Source organism: Hemicordylus capensis, chromosome 4 (genome assembly GCF_027244095.1).
Source record: "Hemicordylus capensis ecotype Gifberg chromosome 4, rHemCap1.1.pri, whole genome shotgun sequence".
NCBI lineage: Eukaryota > Metazoa > Chordata > Lepidosauria > Squamata > Cordylidae > Hemicordylus > Hemicordylus capensis.
The window spans coordinates 250,686,249-250,708,626 of NC_069660.1; the positions used below are offsets into that span (position 1 = coordinate 250,686,249).

The following is a 22,378-nucleotide window of genomic DNA, read 5'->3' on the forward strand; positions in this document are numbered from 1 at the left end:
TGAATGGGGTGATGATTAATTTTTTAAATTAAAAAAAAGATGAAAAAAGCCTTTCCAGTTGTATTACATTGACAAGCATTAGTTCCTAGATTGTCCTGGGAAATCTGGTACTTGACAAGCTAAGGAGTGTCAGAATTACCTCCAACATATCCTCAGATGAGGAGGATCAGGAGAGAGCCCCCTGAGCCCCCTGTTTGAGACACCAGCCCTGATGCAGGAGAAGCTGCAGGTGAGCAGGACCCCCAAGAGTTCTCTGAGAACACCCAGGCAGGAACAGAGAGAGAGGAAAGGAACCCAGCAGGACCCAGAGAGCCCTTCATCAATCGACTCCCCAGAACATAACACCAGTGAGGAGACTCGCCCATCAGAGTGTGAGGGACCCTCCACTGACCCCCCCCCCCCCCCGCCGAGGGTTTCTCCCCCTTCACCTCCAGCAGAACCCAAGAGGCGATGACACTGAGCCAGGCTTGAGCTGCACTAGTGGTACAAGGGCCAGATTGGCAGCTCACCAGTTTAAATACAAAAGGACTACTCAGGAGGAAGACTCCAAGCTTCTATTTAAGCCTCAGACTCCCAGGGGAAGGTGCTGGTTCAACAGCTCATTTACGGTTTAGCTTTAGTTCAGGCTCTTGCCCTGCATGCATCCCAGATCCTTCGCCACACTTCCTTTACTCTTGCCTGGATCTACACTGCCAGTGTGAGTACTCCTGCCCTGCTCCTGCCAGACTGTGACCTACCCTCACCAGCCACACTTGCCTTCTTGAAGGCTTGCCTACCTCTCAGGGGTTTGCAGCTCCATTTCCCCAAGGAAATGTGCCAACTGAGTGGGACAGCAAACACGACAACGAGTCATCTACAGATGAAACAACAGTGAGTCTTGGGGCTATTTCATGTGTTTCTCTTCACACCAAACTTAAGTGCGCCCATAAATAGGGGCAGGGGCGTAACCAGGCTGGAGTGGGCCCATTGACAAAATTTTAAAATGGGCCCCTCGCTGATACACACACACACTTCACAATATATAGTCATGTGACTTGCCTCTGGGGGGGCCCTTGAGATGTGGGGGCCCCCAGGCAGCCGCCTCCCCTTGCCTAATAGTAGTCATGCCCCTGAATAGGGGCATGTGCTTACCTAAATAATAGATAGGCTGTGGAGTGTTTGCTCCCTGCCTTCCCTCCCGTCCTCTGCATATGGCTACCCAAGTTCTAATTGGATAGCAGTATTTTATTATATTACGGATGTAAACTGAATGTTGGATGAAGGAGTGTGCTTACTTGAGAAAAAGCATAACATACAACCTAGTTCTTGCTGAGACTCTGTATAAAGTGTCAAGGCACTACCAATGGCTACTATTTTTTTCAATCCCTGGAACCTCACCTACCATGTGACAAAGGAATGAGAGACATTTAGACCCATTCGTACAAATTTACTGCACTGCAGAAACTAATTGGTACCCTCCAATTCTGCTGTGACATGTGTCTAAATATTGGTAGTCTGCTATGAAGAAGGGAATCACATGTGTCTTTCTACTCAGTTATCATTTGATGATTGCAGATTTAGCACAGATTTATATCACAAGGTATAATAAAGAAATCCAGGGGATAGTATCACAGGCATCACTTCTGAATATAAATCTGCATTGCTACACTTAAAAATCTTGGGGAAATGGGCAAAGCTTTATGCACTTGTAGATAAACCAAAGTGAATGGACCATAAAAGTACATAGCAGTAGTGCTGTGTCAATATTATGTTTGATGGCATTTCAGAAATACAGATTGCTACTCCAAACCCTGATACTCTCTAACACAATGGCAGAAGTAAGGACAGGAAGGGATATAGTCCAAACTATATATGTTATTCTAGTATCTTTAGAGACTTTATCAGAATGGCAGTAGCCATGAACGTTATGAAAGTATTTATGCAAACTGGTGTAAGAGGATTGTATCCTTTTTACAATGTTATCCTTTTGGTAGCCACTTTTATGTCTGCCCTTAGGGTGAAAAATTGTCTTAAACAACATTGGGGAATCATTATGAAAATGGAGCATACTGTTTGTTGTGTACGACCTCTTTAAGAAGCAAGCCCAGAAGGACTCAGGATGAGAATGCCATGTGAGTGAATTGGGGGCACAGTTTGAGTGGGTTCACATATGATGCCGAACCTGAGCTTGGTAGAGCTGCCTGAGCCTCATGCAAGCACGCAAGCCCACTTCTGGTCTTTGGAAGGATATTCTGAGATTGTGCATGACATACAAACTTACCAGTCTCTGTTTCTTCTCCTCTACCTGCAGTACGGAACCCATCTCTAACCAAGATTTGAAGTGAGACAGATGTTGGGTTCCCTGCTGGAAGTACGGGAGAATATGACAAGACTGGTGGGCTTGTATGACATTCCCAATATCAGCCTATTCCTTTCCAAGACCAGAAGATGGGCTCGCACACATTCCCAAGGCTCCAACAACTCTGCCGAACCTCAGGTTCAGTGCTACATGTGAACTCACTCTTTCAGTTCTGCAGCAGAATCCCGAGTAAGTAGTTGGGCATCACAGTTTGAGCAGTCCTAATCCTAAATGGAATAGAACTGCAGACAAAGCTCAGATAAATTTTGCTTCAATCTAAATGCTCTGCACCAGATTTTCCAGTGAGTAAGCAATGAAGAGCTGATTTATTAGAAGTCAGCTCTCTTCACATATTCAATATTCTTTTCCTCTTCTTTGGATAGGGAGGCCTCTGATAGATTCATTTGTATATTAATCATTCCCCTTTTTTAATTCACTGTAACCCTTACAAGATCAGAATGGTTTCCTGCTGTTTATCAAGTTAGAGATTAAAAAAACAAGTAGACCAATTTTCCATTTGCATTAGGAAGGCTGACCTAAAATAAGATGATATTTTCAGATGCCTGTATATTTGCAATGTATGATGTGGAAGAGACACTTTTGTTAATGACTTGTATCATTCCAGTTCTTCTAATATTATAGGTAATGAAAAGAGGTTCTTCACATAAAGAATACCATCTAACTTCAAAATCTCCAAAGATGGATATGAAAGCTTTTTCCAGCTGAATTCCATGCATAAAAATACATATTCAGTATCAAAATGTCAAGTGATTTGACTTTTTCAGCAAATGAGAAAGTATTAGTTTACAATCCAGCATGAGAACATATATGCATCACTCAGACAGGCACTTGGTAAACACTAGTTCACTTTCTGTAGTCAAGCAGAAGCAAATGTGAAACTTATTGCCAGAATGTTACTGGAATTAATACAGTAATATGAATCAATTGTCACTCATGGTGTTTATGTCAGGGATAAAACCTAGTAACAGAAAAAAGTCCCATAATCCGCACATCACATCCTTTATTTAATGCACTGCAGCATATATCAGTTTAAAGCTTGAAATATGTTTGTCACTTTTATAATTCTCTAGATAAATTATGGTATGAATCCCTTTCTGGTATATGTTTTGTAATTAGACTTGCATTGTGAGAGCCGAGGGTGATGTTTGTGAATTGCGGCATCTTGAGTGATTTAATGCCAGCCAGAGATTAGAACTTGAATTTCCCCTGTAAATGTACCCGTTTCCCCACTATGTCTATAGTCAAGATCCTTACTGTGGTTTCAATGAAGCCCAGTTGAAACTCCTGAGGTGAATATAAGACTCGCGCTGGCATCCTCCACAGTTTGTGGATTAGCTTTGGATGTTTCAAACACATGGCTATTTGCATTCAGGCAGGTGTGTGTGCCTGCAAGGTAAATTGGACTCTGAAAATGGAACATGGCAGGTGGTGATTGTGATTATATAAAATCAGTAAGTAACCTGATTCTGCATTTCCTGTTTCTTAGTGTGATTTATTTTACACAGAAAAAATTAGACCCCTTAAAAACTGTGATTACTGATCATAAGAACAAGATTACAAGAATGGGAGATGGGCAGAAGTACCACAGTTCATGCCTAGAGAGAGAAGCAATTTTGAAAATGACTTTGGTTTCTTTAACTATACCACACTGCTGGTGTATTGTAGTGTCTACTGGGAGAATACCATCTTCTCCTTGTTGGTTGCTCTGGTGACAGCTGGTACTCACCATGTCACTGAAGTCTTGAGAGTTTAATAGACACCCTGACACAGTAAACACAAGCTGTCAGCCTATTCATAAGAACATTTATAAGAATTAATCCCCATTTAAAACTGCAGAGGTAAAAATCATCTAGCGATCACACCTTTCTCCCTAATCCTGTTCATTTTCATGACACATTTTCCATTAATAATTACTGTTTTGTTAGGAGGGCTTCAGATTGAGACTCCTTTTGAAGAGAGAAAAAGCTGTGCTGTGTGTCACTTAGAAACAGCCATCAATTTCAGATGTTCAGATTCATTGGCACTTCAATTTTTTAAACATTTTCTTCATTTGCAATGAATTTAATTTTCATGAAAAGTGCCAAATTGACAGCTCTGAAGATTGAAGTGTGCTGTTAACCACAGAACCACTATATTGGCAGCAGGTATAGTCATTCAAAAACAATCAAAATGATTGCAAGCGACTACTTAGCCTGAATTGGAGGGCTGTTATTGCTGAAACAATATTTATTTGCTCACCTATAAAGTTGGGGAATGTGCACTTCTTTGACAACAAAATGCAGGGCAAGGAAGGGGATTCTGGAAAAATAACACTAAAGACACTGGAACTACAATGGCTCCTCAATTAGATTAGAAAAGCAGATAAAAGGTGAAACTAATTGGTGAAAAAAAGATTAACAAATGGGCTATCAGGTTTCCTGACATGTTTCAAAAATCTGTGTTCTTCCTTGGGGGAAACTGCACTGCATGTAATCAGTAATACAATGGTTGAAACCAGCAGTCTGGTATATAATTCAAGCTGAAATTGCACATAATTCTCCGCCACTTCATTTAATGTGCATTGCTGCCATTTAGAAGTTTGCTTTTTCTCCTTCAAATGTCAGCACTTCCTACTCAAGCTATAATGTGGGAAAAGGCACTCAACCACTTGCTGACCCATAACACCTTGCAACTAGACTGAGATACAATTTCATTATACCCCATAGATATCCTTCTGGCAAGGTGTGTAATTTAAAATAGTATGCAATGCATTATAGGATTTCTGCTCCATTATTTACACACACACACACACACTCCTCCATACACATTTTTTCACATCTCCCTCTACTAGCCCAGATCCTTCAAAGACCACTCTAAGCCCCTTGAAAAATGGATGCTTCCACACTGATTGATTGATTATGTTCCATCAAATCAGTGTCAGCACTTATAGCAACCACATACTGTACTATTTATTTATTTATTTATTTATTTATTTATTTATTTATTTATTTATTTATTTATTTAAAATTTATATACTACCCCAAACTCACATCTCTAGGCATTCTACAATAAAACAATACAATTTTTTAAAAAATTAAAGCCTCAAAACAATTAAAAATCTAAAACAATGTAAATTCGATGAGTCTAATTAAAAGTCCTTTTCGCTGCTATTGATACGATTAGTTGACTAGTTTAGTCCTCCCAAATTGTAGCATTCTTATCTTTTCCCCAACTGTTTTCCTTTTATTGTTTAAGCTCCTGGTCTGTGGTGATTTTTAGAGTTTCCAACACAACATCAATGCAAAGATTGTGTATGTGTGTACTAACTTTCTACTATTGCCTCACCTTGTGAGGGGCTGGTTATTTGGTTGGTAACAGTAGACCTATTCACATGTTATGTTCAAGGCACATACAATCAGTGCAAAGTCTACATGTACAATCTGTGTACAGTCTACACATGTACAGATCTGTACATAATATGTTGAATACATGTACAGCAATACACTTCCTATTTTTATCCAGCATTTCAGGGGACTGGTATTCAAGTTCACTGCTGTGCTAAAATGAATGCAGGTACGGTCACTCAACACAACATAATGTCTGAATAGGGTTCGTGTGTAACCCTCCCTTTCTACACTATCTACCTGCCTACCCCTCCACCCAAGCAATAGAAAGCACTATATACAAAGCAAAGCATCCTGGTCAATGGACAGTGCCTTACTTCACTATATTTTTATCACTCTGTACTCCCAACTTGTGTGTATGCCCACTGTCCAAGAATCATAGATGGCGAGTGGGCAAAAAATAAACAGGTAAGCAACCTGATCATGGCCAGTTTGCATCTTTCATATCTTTAGGGAGGCAAAGCCAGTGCCAGAGGAGCATTATAGTTCTTGCTGCAGCAGCAAATGTGCTCCTATTTCTCTTGCTCAATCTTCAGTCTGACATATTGGAGTTTTGTTTGTGTTTGGTTTTGCCTCCCTGATTCCTCTTGCTCACTTCCACCTAAGGTAGTGCAGATTCAGAATCTGGGCTTCAAACCTCAACTGCGTATTTCCCCCTCTTCCCTTCTCTCTTTCGCTCTAGATTGGTGAGAGCTCTTGCATGGTGTCAGTTGGGGATCATCTGTTCCCCTAGCTGTCTCCCTCTGTTTTTCTACTGTGTTCTATCAGGCTGGTACCTGCAGTATTTTTGAGCTTTTTCATCCTAAAGTTGTTGCAATTCAAACTCATCGTCAGGGAAGCAAAAACATGGTTGTGCAATTCTCTACCATTTAAAATATGACTTCTATTGATGATGAATATAGAGACACTTCTATACAGAGGAAAGAGATTAAGATATGAAAGGGGCATTCCCAAAGGTGTACAACTCTAAAAAGCAATTGGGATGTATGAACAGGTTTGATGTCAAACAAGTTCTACATTGAACCTCTTCAGTTTGATGGTACAGTATTGAACAGAACCCCCACCGGTTCGGTTTGGCATCGGACTGAACACCCCACTCCCGGCTGTTGGGAGTGGGTGGGTTGTGATCTTAAAAAAATAATTAAAGAAAATTGTACTCACCCCCTCTGAGGGGCTTCTCCGAGGCTGTGTGGGAATCTCCGGAGGCCGTGTGAAAATCCCCCTCCCCCACTAGCTTCCATTACACAACAGAGGTGAGTAAAACCTTTTTTTTTTAAAGATAGTGAACCTCCCTCCTGAACTGAACTGCATGGGGAGGGGTTTGAGGGGGTGCAGAACTGAACTGGCTCGGTCCAGTTTGGTTGGGTCCAGTTTGAACTCGAATTGGGCCAGCCAGTTTTGTGCACACCCTTAAAAAGTGGTGAGTGGAGGACTAAAAATAGAAAGGGGCTATTCTTACGATCACAAAAATCGGGCTAGGAAAATCCTAGCCCGATTTTTGTGATCATCAGAACCACCGGGCTCACAGCCGAGCCCAGTGGTTCTGGAGCGGCTAACCCACTCCTGCAGCCCGCCACTTAGCCCAGGTTTGCGGAGCGAGCGCTCCGCAAACCCGGGCTATCTGCTCATGAGTAGCTGTGGCACAGCTCCATGCCGGGGCTACTCATGAGTACACCCCCCAGCTGGGAGGCTTAAAAGCAGCCTCCTGGCTCGGGGGTCTCCCCAGTATGCCCTGCGCACTTGCGCAGGGCATACTGGGGCTTCCGGGGGCCATGCGGTCCCCAAGCTCCCCAGCCCCAACAGGCTCCAACCATCTAGAGCCAACCATCGTGTGGGCGGCCGATCCGGCCACCCAGGGCTCCCTGCCCGCTCGTGAGCAGGGAGAGCGGGCTTAGCCCGCTCTTCCCGCTCACCGCTAGGAACCGGATTTCACTGATCATGAGACCCAGTCCAAAGAGTTCCTCAGTTTATGGGTGGCACACAAATCTCAGGAAGGTGAAGAACATTTTTATATTCGCCTTCCTGCATTCCAGCAATCAATTTAAAACCCTAGTAATAATAACGGCATTTATTTAAACCCCTGGTAAAAGCATCCCACTGACACATCTATCTTTCACACACCAACACTGAAACTCAACTCAAAAGTATTTCAAGTAGCATGTGTGAAATAGTGTCAGTCTCATTTATTTATTTATTTATTTTAAAATATTTATACCCACCACCCAGGACACTATTGCTCGGGACGGCTCACATTAATAACGTGAGCCGTCTGTATGTAATGTAAAATAAAATTACTGTATGTAAAATAAAATTAATGAAGTTAAACAAGTTAAAAGACCCAGCTAAAAGCACATTTAAAATTACATATTTTTTTTTTAAAAGATTCAAATTAAAAGTTATTAATAAAAAGCTAAAAACTGAGAATTATAAAAGCTAAAGAACCTACCAGATATAAGCAGGAGATAAAACATTAAGTGCCTCTTTAAAAAGATGTGTGTTTAATTGTTTTTAAAAGACACTGAGGGAGGAAGTCTAGCAAAGCTCTTCGGGGACGGTGTTCCTAAGCAGAAGAGCCACAACCCAAAAGTCCCTGTCTCTAGCCCCTGCCAAATGGATCTCTGTTAATGGCAAGTTCATGAGCAGGGCCTGAGATGCTGAGTGGAGGGACCTGGCATGCTCATATGGGCACATACGGTCTGGCAGGTACCTTGGCGCCAAGCCGTGTAGAGCTTTAAAGGTCTTGCAAAAGCTAGCAGCTCCTTACTAGCAAAGCTTCTATGATTCTATCTAGGAATGTACCAAATGTGAGCATACTTTCAGTGGGAAAGTAGTAGTTTTGAGGGGTGCACAATATCCCTTCCACCAAAATGGAAACGTACATTTTAAGTTAACGGCTTTTCATAGCTACTGTGTTTGCGGCCTTTTTGCTGCTTTATTGGCACATTGTTGAAGGCTTTTTCTTCCTCATTATGTGACCCCAGCCAGTCAGGGATTTGTATGATAACATCATGATGCTATGTAATCAATCATATTTGGCAATGTGAAAAAGCCAGTTTAGAGTGAAGGTAATGCTTCCAGCCCTTTAAATAAGCAAACAGTTTCATCCCTGTTATTAGCCCTCTGAAAAATTGCTGAAGAGCACTTTTTGCAGCTGGTAAATACTTGCCTGAAAAGTACCTCCCCCTTTTTGCCTGAGCACTAAATAGATCACCAAGTTCAACATTTAAACAGTAAATTTAGTCATTTATAACTTGGTCTCTAGGTCTGTCTAAATTTAACCATTTTTCCAAATTCATTAGGCAAGTCTGTATTGTGGTGTATGACAAATTGACGGAGAGAATCAAAGCTTGGTCTACATAAGTATTATTTTGGCTCTTGATTCACTCTATTGTGATGCTAGAAGGCTGGTTTATACAATTGTTAGTGTAGAAATACAATGCATGGGTTCAGATATCACATGAAACCAGTAATTTTGATTAAGGTTTATTTAAACTTCTGAGGAACAGTTCAGATCACCAAATCTTAATTTGTTTCATCATATTGTGATTTGTTCTGATCCCGCCCCTTCTGATCCTATGTGAGAGCCATGCAAGGGCAAAGATACTGAAACAAACTAAGATTAAACTATGACTGAAGGTTCAGACATTACATGGAAACCATGGTTAAGACAAACTAACTCCAGACATTGGGTTTAGATAATGGTTTGGCTGATCAAAATAAACCACAGTTTGGTTGACTGGCATGGGTTCAGACTAGGGATGTGAACAAAATGGAGCTCGAAACAAAACACAGATGGCCAAAACAGTTTGTTGACACAGCAGTTGAATGTCAGCAATCTGGCCACCCAGAAAGGAAGTCCAGGAAGATAGTCCAAAATACAAACTGGGCTGCAGAAATGAAACACATCTCGGAATAGTCCTCTATATCAGGCTCAGGCTGAAAGCTGTTGACATGAGGGTTGACAAATGTTGTCTTCCAGCAGCTAACAGAAAGCTGTTGACGTGCTTTATAGTCCAAGCTGATAACTCTCAGCTGGCAGGGATTCAAGGCTTATCAGCCCTCTGCAAGAGGCGTTTACTCCTCCTGATAGTTTCCAGCTGTGTTCTTCGCCTTGTGACACGCCGTTGCTGTGGAATCAGTGGGGGTTGCCCGCACAATTCATCCTCTAGTCTGTCCGTCGCTGTCTCTGCTGCCCCAGACTGCTGTGCCTGCTCTGAAACACCAGCCGGACCCTCCTCAGCTGTCTCTTGGGAACTGACAGCTGGGCTCTGCCCCTCAGGCACCCCTGCATCAGCTGGAAGGCTGTCAGCTTCCCCTTCCTCCTCGCTATCTTAGACTGAGGGCGTGACATCGAACTGGCTGTTTCAACGGAACAAAACTCAAACCATTTTCAGTGTTTCGGCCATAGGGAACAATGGGGGAACTTGAAACACCCAATTGTTCCCCACATATAGCTCCTAGGGACACCAAGGTGGTTGGTTGGTTGGTAGCAGTGTTCCCTCAGGACAACAGGGATTCTCAGATGTTGTTGACCACAACTCCCAGAATCCCCAGCTATAATGGCTTTTGCTTGTGTATTCTGGGAGTTGTCATCAACAACATCTGTGAATCCCTGTTTGAGGGAACACTGGTTGGTAGCACCCATCATGCCCTACCACCCAACCCACCTTGGTGTCCCTAGGAGCTACCCATGGAGAACAATGGTGTGTTTTGAGTTTCCACATTCTTCCCTATGGCTGGAACAAGTTGCATGCAGAATGCAGTGCACACAGGTTTTGCACTGCAATTTGCAATGCATTTTGCAACCCTGCCTTGAAAAACACTTGCAGAAGCACACAGTAAGAGGGAATCTGCCCCTCCTAACACATAACACACAGAACACACATTTCAAACCCAGTCCAAAAATGGTCAAAAAAGGATCACTGGCCCAGAATCCACTGCCAGCCACAGTGCGTGCACTGCAATAACATCATTAGCACAAGCTGCTCTCTTACACACAATTATGACTCCTTATTTCATAGCATTGCAACAGTTGCCACAGAGGCACCCTTAGCAGCAAGCATAGCCATTAAGTTCAGCTATCCTTCTTTGGGCTTCCCCGCCCTTCTTCCTCCCCCCAGCCAGTGGAGGCACAGTTGCGCATCGCACACTTGATTTGTATAACAAGCCAACCAAGGAGCAAGGAGGTCAGAAGCCAGTGCCAGGAAACCAATCAGGAAGGGGAAAACAGGTCTCCAAAATGGCACTCAAAACGTTTAACTCAAAATGGGATTGTTTTGTTCCAGATTCAAAACATGCCCTTTATTTTAAGTGTGTTTTGCTAGACACTCAGAATGGCCCATTTTGAGTCAAATCCTTTCGACCTCAAAATGTTTTGCACATCTCTAGTCCAGACATAAAACCACCATTAAAAGAAATAAACAATGGTTCTGTGTGATGTCTGAACACACCCTAAATGTGCAATGCAGCTGGGGACAACTGTGCATACAATATAAGGAGTCATTGACATGAATCCATACTTCTAAATACCCCTTGTGAGGCCCACCAAGTAGGAAACGGGCTATAAATTTAAATATAAACAAAATATACTCAATTTCTGCAGTTTTTCCACCTTTAAAGTGTGTGTGTGTGTGTGTGTGTGTGTGTGTGTGTGTGTGTGTGCAGAATAATCACATAATGGATGGAAGGATTGTCATATTGTGACAGACTCTAGGTACCTGTTGGCCGATCACACATAGAATGTCATCTTGAGTCTGAAAATTATTTTTCTTTATTTCATTCTTGGTGACTTTTCTGATCTTTACTGATGTAACTAATTAGAAAAATGATGTTTTTCATTATGATGATTTTGCTTTACATTGTCTTCCCCCCGTTTCCTTTGATTTATTTCTTAATTAAAAATTCATTGTATTACACACACACACACACACACACAATGGTGGTGGGGCAGACAGGCAGTCATCGCACTTGCACCCCCTTCAAGTGGCGCCCAGGGCACGTGCCCTGGCTGACTGACCCTGGATACGCCTCTGCCTGGAAGGTTGGTGAGGATGCAGAGAGGGTACCACAATCCATCTAGCAACCCAGAGGAACCAGAAGACTGAAAAGGAATAGGCAAACAGAGACACAACTGAGAACATGGGGTTGGGGATGAAATGAGTATGTTCAGGGGAAAAGGAAAGTGTTTATTTGACTTGCCATTCTCTGTTCCTCTGGCAGTTTTGTATATGGTTCAGAAACATTAAAACTGCTCTTCAAATATTGATTATAACCCCCCCCCCCCAGGTCATCTTGGGGCTGTATGAACCAGCCTACTACTGGTTCTACTACTACTACCCCCCAAGTGAATAATTTATCATTTTGGCACCTGTGATTGTCCATAGCAGCTTATCTGGTTGAGGGTTGTTGGGCAACAAATGATTGATTCTCTGAACTGCTGTTTGAGCATAGTATTTATTGTATTTTTATGTATTCATTCATTTTATTGCCACTTTCCTGCATGGTGCCCATGGTATTTTGGAGGATCTGCTAGCAGAGCTCCAGTCTTCATATAAGGGAACAGCTGATGTCCTTAATGAAGCATGCTCATAGCCCCACTGCTGATATGGATGCAATACAGATTCTCTTGTGGTTGTCCCCACCTTTACTATAACATATTTGTGCTGTGGTTTGAGAAGTTATGCCACTTGCCTAGTAATAGAGTAGGATGGTGGTGAAGTGCCTTTGTCCATTGTGTGTGGCATTCTATAATTCTTTGGTCAGGAGTCAAAGAAACTGGTGCAGGTCTGCAGGAGTGTATGACAGCAAAAGAAGGGAGGAGTGTTCCTGGCAAGGAGAACAGAATCAGACAGCTCTCTGCTTACACTTAATCAAATATTTAGGGTTGGCATTTGTTTGTTTGTTTGCTTGCTTGCTTAACTTAGCAAACAGAAAAAACATTTGTAAATTAGCTTAACATGATATATTGTTAATTAAAAATTAGTAAATGCATTTAATGAATAAAGAATTGAGAAATGGAGCAAAAGAACAGAGAGCCCAAGGAAATATATCAAGCATAAAACGTATTTGCTGTAAGATCAATTGGAATCTAGATGGGATAGCATCTCAGCTGTATAACCTAGAGGATGTTGATGATGCCATTGCGACACAAAGTTAACCATTGTTTTCCATATTTCATTATTAAAGAAGACACTGATACAATTTCTACTTAGTGGAATTTAGTTTTCCTGTAAAAAACGATCTAATTTTAATTCTGAGCTTGGCTATTTTTCATTCTTTCATTATGAACAAAAATGCAATACTTCAAGAAGATCTTGTCAAACAAATTGAACTTCCAATTTCATCTATTCAAACCAGCGGTGGTAATACTTCCAGTATTCCCTTGTATATCATGCAGTGCAATCCTAAGCATATTTATTTAGAACTAAGTCTCTCTAAATTCAACGAGACTTACACGCTAGTAAGTGTGTTCAGGTTTGCAGCATTACTCTCATTCTCTGCTTATAGCTATGCATCTTGATTTTAAAGCAGACAAGTCAGTTGATGTATCAGGCAGCACTTTCATTTTGCAGACCCCCTGCTTGCCCCGAACAGTGTCAAGTGAGCAACTGATCATGCTGGGGGTGTCTGCCCGTACATCTTGCACCTCCTGTTTTGGGATTTGGTTGCTCTGTGTATATATAAACATGCATCCTGCTGTAATTTTGAGCAGTTTGGGTAGAGAGTAGGGGTATGCATGGAACCAGCATGGGAGATTTTGCTCAATTTTGAACTGAACTGAACACCGCCACCCAGTCTGTGTCGGTGGTTTGGTTCATGCTGTCGAACCAGATCAAACTAGTTTGACCCGGTTCGATTGACCTGCTTGTAAAGGGGAATCTGGCAAGGATTCCCCTTTACAAGCAAAGGAGGAATTGCCTATCTAAAATTGGGTTTGTGGAGGTGGGCGAGAGGGCACCTTCCCAGCTTTCATGGCTGTAGTGGTGGCTCCCCAGTGGTGGCGGCTCTTCTTTGCCCTGCAGTGGCCTCTCTTTGCCCCATCAACACTCCCCTCATATACTGCCCAGTCCCCGCCTCTGCACATTCAGAGCACATGGAGCGGGGGAGCTTTGAGTGGTGAGGGAGTGCTGGTGGGGCCGAGAGGGGCTGCCACTGCCACCACCACCGCGAGAGCCGGTAAGGTGCCCTCTAGCCTGCTCCCCCTGAACCTAATTTTAGATAGGCAATCCCCCTTTGCTTATAAAGGGGAATCCTTACCAGATTTCCTTTTACAAGCAGGGCAGTTGAGGCAGCCAAGCTAGGCCTGGTTCAGTTCAAACTTGGACCAGCTTGTGCTGGCCCCTCTTTTGGGGGACAGGTCCAGTTTGAGTTCCACATACCCCTAGTGGAGAGCAAGTGGGTCCCGTTTTTCTTCTTCAAATGCATTTCTCCATCAGGATTAGATTCTTAACTCTTGTTTTATTTATTTTGGAAAGTGGCTGTTTGAATTATGTGTGCAGAGGTGATGCATCATTTTTTGTTTTCTCTATCCAGTGCCAAGGTGTCTATAAGGGCCACTGTACCAAACTATATATATATTTGTAAAAAATGTATGGAGTTTTACATTTTCCAGTTTCTATAGCCAAATTCTTATTTTATGGGTGTAAATATTCATTTATTCCAATTCTAGGACAATTCTGGGTATCTTCACTGTCAGATTTTCAGTGTCAAATAGACAGATATAGTACATGCTGTTATACAGTATTTTTTCCTAAATACTACTGCTATATTCCATTCTCAAATATATAGTGTGCATGTACTGAGGCCTTATCAGGCCATTTCTCCAGTGTGGTTCCTGGCACATAACAGTGGGCATAAATAGTGAGGAGTTGTGATCTCCAGGAGGGTCATTCAGGCCCAAGGAGATGCTGCTAGGGTGGTTAAGTCTGTGGAAGGAGTGCTGATGATTTTGGTACACTGATGAACAGGTCTGAAGGGATGTAAAAGGGTTGCACATTGGAAGAGGGACCAAGTGGCGAGGAAGATTTAAGAGATGTAAGCTAGCTGAAGTGGTTTGATGGGTGAGAAAAAAGTTGTGGCTCTTGTATATTTAGCAGTGAGACAACAATAGTGCCCCAGTTTCTGTTGCTTTTGTCTACCTTTGGGGACAGGGAACCATTTCCTTATTTCTAAGCTGCTTTGTGAACTTTTTGTGGGAAAGTAGTATACACTGTAATATATATATATATATAGTATATACATTAAAGGAGAGGCAGTAGAACATAGGCAACAAATCTGGTAAGGATTTGTTGCCTATGGCGACAAAAGTCCCCAAGCGGCAAATTTTGTTCATGTGGACAGAAGAAAATTAAACTTTAAGTGGGGGGAGTTCAAATCTATTTTTAAACTTTAAAACTGCTACCATGCCCACCTACCTCCCAAATGAAAGCTATCGCCTGATTTCGGATGATAGCTGTCATTTCAGAGGTAGGCAGGCTTGGGTAAGGAGGGGTATCGCCGCCTTCTTTGCTGCCACACCGCCGCACTGCTGCGTGGGTGGTTTTAACTTTAAAAAATAGATTGAACTCCCCCCCCCTTCCTCCCTTGCCGCTGAGGCGGCAAATCTTTGGCCGCCTTCGGGCAGCAAATAGCTTAATCCACCCCTGGGAGTATATGTATTATTGCTGCTGCTGCTGTTGTTATGGTAGTAGTAATGGTAAATGTTTTAAAAGAGAGATCCTAGGGCACAAACCAGCTTGCAAGCTGCTCTCTCTGACCTAGAGAGAAGAGCTGGTCTTGTGGTAACAAGCATGACTTGTCCCCCTTAGCTAAATAGGATCCGCCTTGGTTGCATATGAATGGGAGACTAGAAGTGTGAGCACTATAAGATATTCCCCTTAGGGGATGGAGCCACTCTGGGAAGAGCACAAGGTTCCAAGTTCCCTTCCTGGCTTCTCCAAGATAGGGCTGAGAGAGATTACTGCCTGCAACCTCGGAGAAGCCGCTGCCAGTCTGTGAAGACAATACTGAGCTAGATAGACAAATGGTCTCAGTATATGGCAGCTTCCTATGTTCCTAGAGAAGTCTAATCCTAGACTTGTTTGGACTTCCTGAGTTTACACAGAAGTGAAGGAAGTGCTTCTTCCTCATGAATGTGCCCCCCCCCAGCCTTGCCAACCAGGAAAAAGGACTGGGGTGTGTGTGTGTGTGTGTGTGTGTGTGTGTGTGTGTGTGTGTGTGTGTTTGCTTTCAGGCCAGTTGTTAGACTAATATTGCTTACCATTATCTCAATCATGTATTGGGGTAAAGATGTCTTTGCCCCACCCATCTCTTTGAAAGAATCAAGACTTTTAGTTGTCTCCTGGTCATCTCTCTTTGTGAGTGAGGTGGAGGCATATGCAGGATGTCACACTGCTTCTTATCTTTTCTCCCATTTGTTGGCCAACCAGCACCCCTCCCACCCTTCTTTAGTTACGGAGTGGCTTTTGCTGGACACGTCACTTCTGTGCTGAAGTCGGAATTTCTTGCTCTCTTGTATTTTGGGCCTCATCAGGGTGTTTTGCTTTTTTTCACCTACTGCATTCTGTTCTCTCTAAATTAGGTTGTTCATGATCACAGCTTGCAGGCACTATGCAGTTTGGGGATTAAGTAGTAAGAGCTTGCTGTTGAGCACCCAAAGGTACTCTTCAGGAATCCCTAGAGGTTTAATGGCTCAGGGTGTGGTTGGTAACTTTTCCTGGACACCATCTGAACACCAATATCAAAGGCTGAACAACTTGAATGAGGCTGGCCTGATTGGTATATTCAGGGTCGGAGCCACCATTGAGCTGACGGGTTCAAAGAACCCAGCCGTGAGACACAGAAAGGAAGTGTGAGCCCTCCAGAGTTTGTTCTCAGCCAGCATTTGCTGGCTGGGTGCATTTATTTCCCTTTCTCTCCTCTGCTGGAGGGAGAGCAAGGGAAATAAATGCACCAGCCAGCAAACACTGGCTGTGAATGAGCTCTGGAGGGCTCATGTGGGCCCTCTGGAGAAGGGGCCATGCCCCTTTTTATGTGGCGCATGTGGGCATGACCTTCGCTGGAGGGATAGAAGAAAATAAATGCACCCAGCCAGCAAATGCTAGCTGGGAATGCACTCCAGAGGGCCCACATGGGCCCTCCAGCGATAGGCCCATGCCCACGTGCATGTGACATCATATGCAAGGAGTGTCACTGGCATACTGAGCATGCACACAGCCGGGCCACTGGAGATGGGGCAGATTCTGTGCCTCCATTCCTTGGCCCTGCCACTGGGGATATTGTGACTCTTTGAAGGTGACCCTTATGAGCAGCAGGGATCATGAGTGATCTCCCACTTTGGGTCAGAGGGAAGAATGTTACATCCTGGCTCATGGTCTACAGTTACCACCACACTATTAGTTTATACCCTCTGCAGCTGCGTTGGATTTTTCTAAATTAGTGTTCAATAAAGTTGGCTCTTTAAAGTTGGGATCGAGGCTGATCTTAAAGTTGGGATCAAGGTGGATCGAGCTGGATCTTAATGTTGGGATTTTGGGATCAAGATCTTAAAGTTGGGATCAAGGCAAATCTTAAAGTTGGGCACAGATTTTAAAGTTGGGATCGAGGCAGATCTTAAAGTTGGGATTGAGGTGGATCTTGTTGGCTCCTTAAAGTTGGCTCTTTTAAGTTGGTTCTCTAAAGTTGATTTTTATAAATTAGTATTGTTCAATAAAGTTTTGGCCCATTTAACCCAGTTCTTGCCTTGTATCTTTCTTGTGTGGAGCAAAAGCTGTCTTCCCTTAATGATACATTTTAGGTGAACATTTTTTGTGCTGGTTTCCACTGCTGAACTCACCCCAACTTGCTGGGCTCCATCCCCAGAGCCAGAAGGCTCAACCTCAGACCTTACCCACATTCCAGATTTTGTTGTTATTTCCAGAGCAACTCTAAATCTGGCTCTCCAGCCAGATGCATGTAAAATCCCAACTCTAAACATAGCTGCAAGCAGAAGTCTAAAGTCAGATTCAACTTTAGTTCACTTTTTGTATATCACTGGCTTTCAGAAATAATTAGTGCTGTATTTTTAAATTAGAAGCACCTTCATTCCTTTCCTTTCCTTCTTTCTTCAGTTTTTCTGAAGAAAAACTATTTGTGATACTTCTAGTAAGAATGCCCCTCCCCTTGCCTCATGCAACATGGAGGGCTGTTTGTCCCAGCCCCTTGCACGAGGCCCCAGGAAGAACCCGATTGGGCCATTGCAGCAGGGGGCGGGGCTTAAGGGGAGCCTTCGGCATCTCCCTGCATTGCCTATTCAGTCCGGCGTGAGATTTCCCCACCCTCCCTTCCCTAAGAACAGAGCGGGCCTAGGGGATGGTTGTCCTTTTGGGGGCTGAGCAGGAATGTTTTGCTCCCAACGCATTGGCCTGGTTGGGTTTTTTTTCGCCTACTCCATTCTGTTGCCACATTGGGAACCTTTAGTTAGTCATGTCACGGCTGGCAAGGACAGTGCAGGTTTGGGGGTAAGTAGTTGGGTTGGAATATTGGTGAGCACCCTTGGATAGTTTAATTGGTGGTTGATCAATCATTCCCTTGTGGTTTGCACAGCCCAGGGAGGATGATTTGCCATGAAACCAGCTTCAGGACTTCACAAACCCTTGGGCTGCGTGGTCTGGGGTATGAGAAGACCTTGAAAGATCCAGGCCCCTTCATGAGATTGGCTGTGAAGGGAAAGGAGCAGGCTTACGCCTGCTGCCTTCCAGAGCCAGGGTGTGTTGCCCAAGCAAGGTGCAGGGGAGGACTGGGGAGTCCAAACCCGGCTGTTGCTAGGCCCCGCACTGTCTTGGGGAGGGGGTTCCCCGCATCCAGTCCACTTACCTGTTTAATAGTTTCAATAAAGCTGTGGCCCATTTTACCCACTAATATATTGTCTGTGACTTCTTGGGGCCGGGGTCTGGGGACAAAGAATAATAAGACATTGAGGAACTTTATTGCATCTGAATATAAAAATCCTAGTTGCCGACAGACTAATTTTCTAGACTCTCTGTGTTGGCCTATTTTCTCATTTTCATTTTTCTATTTTCTCTGGAGTTTGCATTTTACTCATTCTCAAATATTGATGTCCATTTTCATTCTCTTTAAAAACAATGTCTGACTAGCTCAATTGACATGTTATTGTGACACACCTTAGACCTGGAAAAAAGCAGCTGGAAATCAGACAGTAGATGGAATAAGCAATTTCTTCTGTCAGCCTCTCATCACTATTTAAATATGTTTAAAGAGCACTACAAAAAGCTTTGAGTGTATTGATGTAGAGGGCGGTTCCTTTCTCACAGAACTGTCCTACTTTAAGACCCACTAAAATTAAAGGGCTCCTGACAGACAGTATCCACTCAGTGTTCCTTAATTGCTCAAGACACTGAGACAGAATGATAGATACTTTAAATTCCATCAGATCCATCCAGAACTTTCCACTATGCAGAACAGAGTAATGCACTGATAAAGGGCTGATGTCCTTTGGTTTTATATTAGGCTTAGATGCCTCTTCTGTTTCCTGTAAAATTTAATCTAGCAAGTGGCCACATATACAGAGATTGGCTCACATCTACTGCAGTGCTATGAGGATGGAAAATGGGCAGCACACTTATAAAGCAGCTGGAAAATAGCTATATGCTGAAGCTTTGTTTTGCAGGCCAGTGTGGGTGAAGGGGGAGGGGAAGTGATTTCACTTCTGTCTCCTCCTTCCAAAAGCCCTCTTTGTTTCAAAGGAATATGTGCCTGAGGACTGTGCAACCCTCAGGGATATATTTCTGCAAGTGAAATGGGCATTTGGACATTAATGAGATATAGAATAGTCTTACCATTATCTACAAACTCCTAAGATTCCTCAGAAATGGCAACTGATGTGCAGGGCCGGCTCTGGGGGATCTGGCACCCTGATGCAACATTCTGCTGAGCGTTCCCCCCCCCCCCGCTATAGTAAAAAATGAAAATTCAAAATAAATACAATTAGTGTGTATTCAAAATTTTACTTAATTATGTACATAATATGTATAAAATATAATTATAATTATATTACTTCCAAACTTAAAGAGCTATTTGGCTACCAATACGCTTCTGGGCAAAATACAAGGTGCTGGTTATAACCTATAAAGCCCTACACAGCTGAAGCCCTGGGTATTTAAGATAATGGAGTAGTCTTGGTTTGTGTGTGTGTGTGTGTGTGTGTGTGTGTGAGAGAGAGAGAGAGAGAGAGAGAGAGAGAGAGAGAGAGAGAGAGAGAGAGAGAGAATGAAAATGGAGCAGTCTTGGTGAGAAAAAGAGAGTCCGTTCCCGTCGTTCCAGAGGTCCCCATCCTCCTCCTGTCACAGGCAGTCCCCCCCCCCCACAGCACTTTCTCTCCCCACCGGGCTCCCTCCTCCCTGCCATTTTTGCCCACCCACCACAGGGCTCCCTTGTGGGGCTGCCGGCCACCTCCTCCATCATCACTGTGTCTGGTGCCATTTTCTTCTCACCGCCTCCCGCCAATTCAAGCCGCCGCATGGCTGAGGGGATGGCTGTGGGGGTGCGTGTGTATCCTTCTACACCCCCACCCCCAGCAGTGGCAGAAGATATCAGAGCAATGCTGTGCCTTGCTGCTTGGCCCGGTGTCGCTTCCAAACTGCGAGATACTTAATAGACTTCACTGCACAGGTGCACCTTGCAACTGGGAAGCGACGCCGGGCTAAACAGCAGGCCACAGCATTGCTCTTGTTCAGTCACTCCCGCTGCTGGTGGGGAGGTATAGGCGGTAGGACACACACGCACCCCCGCAGCCATCTCCTCAGCGGTGCGGTGGTTGGAATTTAATTTTTTTTAAAGGAGGTATCATCAGCTCGATGCCCTCCTGCAGACTGCATCCCGATGCGGCACATCTTCTGCTTACTGGTAAGAGCCGGCCCTGCTGACCTGCATCGTGTAATTTAGCATTGGTTTCCTACCACTATTCATCTTGCATACACCTTTTTCATTATTGCTCTTTACTTATGGCACACTGTGCTTTATGGGAGCTCTTATGCAGAGGAGGGAGCCCCCACTCCACCCCACCCCCGTGGCACCAGATTCAAACTGGCTGTCTTTTGCTCCACGCCTACCCTTTGATTCTAAAATGTGGATGAGAAATTTAGAAATAAATAAATAGGAATTGTAAGGGCACATATTTCCTATTTACAAATCCACTTATCTTTGCACTCTGCTGTGTTAGTTAAGGTCACACCTTTCAAGAGTGTAAGTATATGAACCGAGGAGACTAATAAACTGTGGATAATTAGCATAGTTTGGTTGGAACATCTCCTGTATATGCTCCGTGAGGGTATATTTATTATGCCTAAAACTATATATTTTGTCAAACGCTCCACAGCTTGTCATAGAAGTTTTCGGTATTTTACTTTATAACATATATTTGCATTCTGAATTGATTATGCACACATCACAAATGCTTATATGTTGTTTGAGTTTAAAACAAGGCTCTTTCTGTTGTTTTGGATATGACAGAGCTGGCACACTAAAGCAGACTGGAATAGAAAAAAAAAAAAACAGTGGAAATTGAGCAGCATATACTGGATCCTACAGACATATCTAATAGTAATCCTTTCAGAAAGTGCTCGTATGTATCTCGGTGTGTGTTGCAAATAATGTATAATATATATAGGGCTGCTTTGGGCAATACTCCGAACCAGCTCCATTCCATGCATGGGGAGGAGTGTGGGTGCATGTCTCCCTGCCCACATCGTGCCATCATCTAATTGCACATGGGGGCATTTGATCACACCTGGATGAATGGCTCAAATCCAGCCTTAAATTAGTACTGTATTTGACCTGTGCATTGAGGGCTGGTTTAGATGAAGCTCCCCTGCTTAATTAGACAATAGCACATCTCGTTGGGGAAACAGTGTGTCCATGCTCCTCCCACATGAGTTGAATTGGGCAGGTTGGAGAATTGTCTGGACCAGCCCATTTACTGTACTAGCTAGAGAGCAAAGATGGGGAAGATGAAAAATGTCTTTTTTACTGAACAGATGACAGCTTACCCCTGCACATAATGGAAGCTAACTTAGTATACTTTGACAGAGGCCTTGCTGGAATATAAACAGGCCACCATGGCATCCTTTCTTACCCATTTCTTCCCAAGCACCAAGAAAAGTATTTTAGGAGAAATGTTCTGCCATATATTCCAATATCCATTCCTTTCTTAACTGACACCAGGAATTTAGTCTTTCCAGGAAATGTACATACAGGGCAAATGGGGAACTCATGGCTCTATCTTCCAGTCAAATGTTTAGGCGAACTTCAGTGTAGGCCACTGTCTTATTCTATTTTCCCCTAAGTTACACAAGTCCTTTCCCCCCAGTCCTATTATTTTGTTAGTCTTTTGTTGTTGTTAATGTTAGACCTGTGTGTTTTATTGGTTGCACTTTCACATATTACTGTTGGCTTGAATGTACATATCTGTACCATTTTCATCTTTATCTACTTCTTTGCTAAACTGCAGAGTCCTACCTATAGGGATCCTACCTTACAGAGATATTCCAAACATGTATGTAACTGCATCAACCCAAATGCAAATTGGTTACTTATTGGATCATGGTGGATGTGAGCAAGGTGGCACAACATAATCCATTAC

General features: G+C 43.3%; 1 long non-coding RNA gene across 1 annotated transcript; it reads right to left on the reverse strand.

The window, feature by feature from the left end:
• Positions 1-12,234: 12,234 nt before the first annotated feature.
• Positions 12,235-19,690, reverse strand: LOC128324951 (uncharacterized). The gene is made up of 3 exons (XR_008307177.1): positions 19,578-19,690; positions 18,595-18,670; positions 12,235-12,567 (listed from the first exon to the last, which is right to left on the reverse strand). It is a non-coding gene; the product is annotated as an uncharacterized LOC128324951 (long non-coding RNA).
• Positions 19,691-22,378: the final 2,688 nt, after the last annotated feature.